The sequence below is a fragment of the Triticum dicoccoides genome, chromosome 5A, assembly GCF_002162155.2.
Source record: "Triticum dicoccoides isolate Atlit2015 ecotype Zavitan chromosome 5A, WEW_v2.0, whole genome shotgun sequence".
NCBI classification, from domain to species: Eukaryota; Viridiplantae; Streptophyta; class Magnoliopsida; order Poales; family Poaceae; genus Triticum; species Triticum dicoccoides.
The window spans coordinates 49768441-49774687 of record NC_041388.1 but is presented as its reverse complement, the minus strand read 5'-3'; positions in this window follow the sequence as shown (position 1 = coordinate 49774687).

The window sequence follows — 6247 nt, the reverse complement described above, 5'->3', positions numbered from 1 at the left end:
AGATGACTTAAGCAGATATGGGTATATCTACTTAATGAAACATAAGTCTGAAACATTTGAAAAGTTCAAAGAATTTCAGAGTGAAGTTGAAAATCATCGTAACAAAAAAATAAAATTCCTACGATCTGATCGTGGAGGAGAATATTTGAGTTACGAGTTTGATGTACATTTGAAACAATGCGGAATAGTTTCGCAACTCACACCACCCGGAACACCACAGCGTAATGGTGTGTCCGAACGTCGTAATCGTACTTTACTTGATATGGTGCGATCTATGATGTCTCTTACTGATTTACCGCTATCGTTTTGGGGTTATGCTTTAGAGACGGCCGCATTCACGTTAAATAGGGCACCATCAAAATCCATTGAGACGACGCCTTATGAACTGTGGTTTGGCAAGAAATCAAAGTTGTCGTTTCTGAAAGTTTGGGGCTGCGATGCTTATGTGAAAAAACTTCAACCTGATAAGCTCGAACCCAAATCGGAGAAATGTGTCTTCATAGGATATCCAAAGGAAACTATCGGATACACCTTCTATCACAGATCCGAAGGCAAGACTTTTGTTGCTAAATTCGGAAACTTTGTAGAGAAGGAGTTTCTCTCGAAAGAAGTGAGTGGGAGGAAAGTAGAACTTGATGAGGTAATTGTACCTGCTCCCTTATTGGAAAGTAGTACATCACAGAAACCGGTTTCTATGACACCTACATCAATTAGTGAGGAAGCTAATGATGATGATCATGAAACTTCAGAACAAGATACTACTGAACCTCGTAGATCAACCAGAGTAAGATCCGCACCAGAGTGGTACGGTAATCCTGTTCTAGAAGTCATGCTACTAGATCATGATGAACCTACGAACTATGGAGAAGCGATGGTGAGCCCAGATTCCGCAAAGTGGCTTGAAGCCATGAAATCTGAGATGGGATCCATGTATGAGAACAAAATGTGGACTTTGGTTGACTTGCCAAAAGATCGGCAAGCAATTGAGAATAAATGGATCTTCAAGAAGAAGACTGACGCTGACGGTAATGTTACTGCCTACAAAGCTCGACTTGTCGCAAAAGATTTTCGACAAGTTCAAGGGATTGACTACGATGAGACCTTATCACCCGTAGCGATGCTTAAGTCTGTCCGAATCATGTTAGCAATTGCCGCATTTTATAATTATGAAATTTGGCAGATGGATGTCAAAACTGCATTCCTGAATGGATTTCTGGAAGAAGAGTTGTATATGATGCAGCCGGAAGGTTTTGTCGATCCAAAGGGAGCTAACAAAGTGTGCAAGCTCCAGCGATCCATTTATGGACTGGTGCAAGCCTCTCGAAGTTGGAATAAACGCTTTGATAGTGTGATCAAAGCATTTGGTTTTGTATAGACTTTTGGAGAAGCCTGTATTTACTAGAAAGTGAGTGGGAGCTCTGTAGCATTTCTGATATTATATGTAGATGACATATTACTAATCGGAAATGATATAGAATTTCTGGATAGCATAAAGGGATACTTGAATAAGAGTTTTTCAATGAAAGACCTCGGTGAAGCTGCTTACATATTGGGCATTAAGATCTATAGAGATAGATCAAGACGCTTAATTGGACTTTCACAAAGCACATACCTTGACAAAGTTTTGAAAAAGTTCAAAATGGATCAAGTAAAGAAAGGATTCTTGCCTGTGTTACAAGGTGTGAAATTGAGTAAGACTCAATGCCCGACCAATGCAGAAGATAGAGAGAAAATGAAAGATGTTCCCTATGCTTCAGCCATAGGCTCTATCATGTATGTAATGCTGTGTACTAGACCTGATGTGTGTCTTGCTATAAGTCTAGCAGGGAGGTACCAAAGTAATCCAGGAGTGGATCACTGGACAGCGGTCAAGAACATCCTGAAATACCTGAAAAGGACTAAGGATATGTTTCTCATATATGGAGGTGACAAAGAGCTCATCGTAAATGGTTACGTTGATGCAAGCTTTGACACTGATCCGGACGATTCTAAATCGCAAACCGGATATGTGTTTACATTAAACGGTGGAGCTGTCAGTTAGTGCAGTTCTAAACAAAGCGTTGTGGCGGGATCTACATGTGAAGCGGAGTACATAGCTGCTTCGGAAGCAGCAAACAAAGGAGTCTGGATGAAGGAGTTCATATCCGATCTAGGTGTCATACCTAGTGCATCGGGTCCAATGAAAATCTTTTGTGACAATACTGGTGCAATTGCCTTGGCAAAGGAATCCAGATTTCACAAGAGAACCAAGCACATCAAGAGACGCTTCAATTCCATCCGGGATCTAGTCCAGGTGGGAGACATAGAGATTTGCAAGATACATACGAATCTGAATGTAGCAGACCCATTGACTAAGCCTCTTCCAGGAGCAAAACATGATCAGCACCAATGCAGCAAAACATGATCAGCACCAATGCTCCATGAGTGTTAGAATCGTTACTGTGTAATCTAGATTATTGACTCTAGTGCAAGTGAGAGACTGAAGGAAATATGCCCTAGAGGCAATAATAAAGTTATTATTATATTTCCTTATATCATGATAAATGTTTATTGTTCATGCTAGAATTGTATTATCCGGAAACATAATACTTGTGTGAATACATAGACAAACTAAACGTCACTAGTATGCCTCTACTTGACTAGCTCGTTAATCAAAGATGGTTATGTTTCCTAACCATAGACATGTGTTGTCATTTGTTTAACGGGATCACATTATTGGGAGAATGATGTGATTGACATGACCCATTCCATTAGTTTAGCACCCGATCGTTTAGTATGTTGCTATTGCTTTCTTCATGACTTATACATGTTCCTATGACTATAAGATTATGCAACTCCCGTTTGCCGGAGGAACACTTTGTGTGCTACTAAACGTCACAACGTAACTGGGTGATTATAAAGGAGCTCTACATGTGTCTCCAAAGGTACATGTTGGGTTGGCGTATTTCGAGATTAGGATTTGTCACTCTAATTGTCGAAGAGGTATCTCTGGGCCCTCTCGGTGATGCACATCACATAAGCCTTGCAAGCATTGCAACTAATGAGTTAGTTGTGAGATGATGTATTACGAAACGAGTAAAGAGACTTGCCGGTAACGAGATTAAACTAGGTATTGAGATACCGACGATCAAATCTCGGGCAAGTAACATACTGATAACAAAGGGAACAATGTATGTTGTTATGCGGTCTGACCGATAAAAGATCTTCGTAGAATATGTGGGAGCCAATATGAGCATCCAGGTTCCGCTATTGGTTATTGGCCGGAGACATATCTCGGTCATGTCTACATTGTTCTCGAACCCGTAGGGTCCGCACGCTTAACGTTACGATGATAGTTTCATTATGAGTTTATATGTTTTGATATACCGAAGTTAGTTCGGAGTCCCGGATGTGATCACGGACATGACGAGGAGTCTCAAAATGGTCGAAACATAAAGATTGATATATTGGAAGCCTATGTTTGGACATCGGAAGTGTTCCGGGTGAAATCGACATTTTACTGGAGTACCGGGAGGTTACCGGAACCCCCCGGTAACCTAATGGGCCTTAATGGGCCTAGTGGAGGAAGAGGAGAGGAGGCCTAGGGGCTGCCGCATGCCCCTCCCCCCCAAGTCCGAATTGGACAAGGAGGGGGGGCGGCGCCCCCCCCCCTTTCCTTTCTTCCCTCTCTTTCTTCTTCCCCAAGTCCTAATCCAACTAGGGAAAGGAGGGAGTCCTACTCCCGGTAGGAGTAGGACTCCTGCGCGCCTCCTCCTAGGGCCGGCCGCACCCCCCCTTGGCTTCTTTATATACGGGGGCAGGGGGCACCCCTAGACACACAAGTTGATCTCTAAGATCGTTCTCTTAGCCGTGTGCGGTGCCCCCTTCCACCATAGTCCTCGATAATATTGTAGTGGTGCTTAGGCGAAGCCCTACGACAGTAGAACATCAAGATCGTCACCACGCCGTCGTGCTGACGAAACTCTTGCCCGACACTTTGCTGGATCGGAGTCCGGGGATCGTCATCGAGCTGAACGTGTGCAAGAACTCGGAGGTGCCGTAGTTTCGGTGCTTGATCGGTCGGGCCGTGAAGACGTACGACTACATCAACCGCGTTGTCATAACGCTTCCGCTGTCGGTCTACGAGGGTACGTAGATCACACTCTCCCCTCTCGTTGCTATGCATCACCATGATCTTGCGTGTGCGTAGGAAATTTTTTGAAATTACTACGTTCCCCAACATTTCTCTAGGAAGAAAAGCAATACACATGAGTGCCTCAAGATCAAGGGCCAACTGTTTTGGAAAATATCATAGCATATATCATATTTTTTATAAATTTGTACTAAAAGGGGATGCACGTACACTTATATTGGCTTGATCACCTATAAAATCAGATCTTACTAGTGGACATTGGTACTCTCAGATGCTTCCCATTAAACATCATGCAATTTATGAATTACCACTGCCCTAGGCACTCCATAGTCCAGCTATCTTGCTTGTGACGATCTCATATGTGCTCAGCATATCATCCTAATATACAACTACAGGATCGCGAAGTAAAAGCAGAGAGAAAGATTATAGGGAAGAGAGGGTGAACAAAAATTAGCTAGTGCGCGCGGGCTAGCATCTCATATGATGAGGGAAGGCACTACATGGAGAAGGTTTCGGCAACAACTTTAAATAATGCAGAATAGAAGGCAATCACATTTGAAATGATAGAAGACAAATTGTATCAGGTTATATGAGTGATAGAGGCTATAATACTACTTTGAGGTGCTGGGCATATATTGGCAATGTGAGATGGCACAATGAGATTATGTTTATACCAGAAAAAAAGGATCGACCGAGGTGTGGGGAGGCATGCATTCGACCACTCGCCATGCAGTTATAAGTTGTTGAAGCTTAGTTGATTGTCACCATCATCATACTGTAAAATGACTTATGCGTCAACCTGCATACTTATGCATGTCTATCTAGCAGTGTATAATTGGTATAAGCACACGACGATTAGTTATGCTAAAAAACAACACATTTTAGAACTGATAAGGTTTGCTTTTCTCAAGCTATTCATCATCTAATATGCAGGTAATCCAGCAATACTATCAAACTTAAAAGGCCAACAATAATAAATAGCTAAGCTGCTTACTGCTCACGGCTTCATGCATATATTCTCCATGGCTGCCACGGTGTCATTGCACCTGAATAAAAAACAGCAACTTCACACGAGTCACCAATGACATCGCTGAATACATCATATGTAAGTCAAAAGTATGCACCATGCATGAGCAGAAAAATTATGCATAGACAAATGGAAGGTGCACATCCTATACTTAAGTTGTACCAAAATACCGAATAATGTAGGTGCCCCCTGAATCAGTAAGAGTAAGCCTTCATGAACTTCAAGACGTAACAAATATCCCTATGCTCACACTACCAAAAGTTTCCTTTTAGGACCTTCTGCTACAGGTACGCCGCCAATTTTATTATCCTTCATGAACTTAAATCTTCTAAGATTAGATCATCACTGCTAACCGTAATAACCTGAAGAAAACACGTTTGTACATATATTAATAAGGAGCAACACAAATCCAAATATCCATTTGCTCCTCCTTCACGAACTCAGATCCAATATCGTCTGCTCCTACCACAAGGAAACGTCATTCAGACTTAAGAAGTATAGAACTACTTATGAGAGGGAGAAGATCAGAGAAAGAAAGAGATGCACATATAAGTTGCATTCATCGCACAATAAAGATGTGGATCTCTTGGTGCCTGTGATACATACCATGAAAAAGGCATGGTCATCGCTATCGGTTGGAGGCACAAAGATCGCCACCAGCGGACGGGGGTGGCCGCGAGGCAGTTTGGCGGTGGCCGTGTGTGACAGGAGTTTCCTGGCCTTCTGGTGCTCCTCGTCCTCGTCCTCGTAGTCGACGTTGTCCTCCTCGTCCTCGAACTCGAAGCTGCAGCCCCTTCCCGCCGCCCCGACGGCCGCGGGCCCTCCAGCTTGTCCTCCTCCTCCTCCTCGCGGACACCCACCGCCACTCAATGGAGGGCGCCTTCCGCATGTCGGCCACCGCCGACGACTCAGCTGCCATTCCCGGGCCGTGGCTTCAATCAGATCGAGAGATGAGAGGACGGGGCAGGGCTAGGGAAATCCTCCCGCCCGTGCACCAGTAGTCTCACGTGAAGCAGAAGAGGAACAGCGGCGAGTGGCACGGCGGCGGCCTGCGGCGAAGGGCAGCTCCGACGGCGGCTCCAGCGGCG